The following is an 849-nucleotide window of genomic DNA, read 5'->3' on the forward strand; positions in this document are numbered from 1 at the left end:
AAGAGTATTGAAATTCTATATATATATATATATATATATGTATATATTTATATTTTGTTTAACTTTTTGAATTATTTGAATATATATATATATATATATATATATATATATTAAAGGAAGAACCAAGAGTATTGAGGTGACATCATAAGAATTGAGATGTTGGTGAATTGTGGTTGAGTTTGAGATATCTCACATTGGTGTAGAATTGAAAATTTTGAACAATATGAAGTGTATAAGAAAGGTGGATTGGATGCCTTTGTGTCAAATATGGGGTTTGTCTCATTGAATTGTCTTTCTTTGGATGACCTTATTTGAAATTTATAACCATAGTTGGAAACCAATCAAACCAAATGGTAGAAATTATAGTGCAAATTTATTATACTATTATATCTTTATATATATATATATATATATATATATATATATATAAGTAAAACCTTGGGGTGATGAGGTGACACTATGAATATTATAAAATTTAAAACCTTGCGGTGATGAGATGGAATATGGATTGGTGCATTTGTGTTGATTCATGGAGTTTGCTTCAATGGGTATATATACATGTATGTATATATTTATATTTTATTTAACTTTTCGAATTATTTGAATACTATTTGTTGATGATTTTATTAACAACTAATATATATTTATATAGACAATATCCAGATCATTAATCAAAGTACTCATGCTACCGCGCAACGCGCGGTTCCCATACTAGTATAAAGATAAAGCAATATTTGATCAATGTAAAATAGAACCCAAGACCTTTAGGTGTCATTTAAAAAATAACTTGCTCATTTATTACTTATATCTTATCACGTAAGATATTAGACTAATAAGACTTCTTCTACC

Source organism: Cynara cardunculus, unplaced genomic scaffold (assembly GCF_001531365.2).
Source record: "Cynara cardunculus var. scolymus isolate 2C unplaced genomic scaffold, CcrdV1 Un_Scaffold_122, whole genome shotgun sequence".
Classification (NCBI taxonomy): Eukaryota; Viridiplantae; Streptophyta; class Magnoliopsida; order Asterales; family Asteraceae; genus Cynara; species Cynara cardunculus.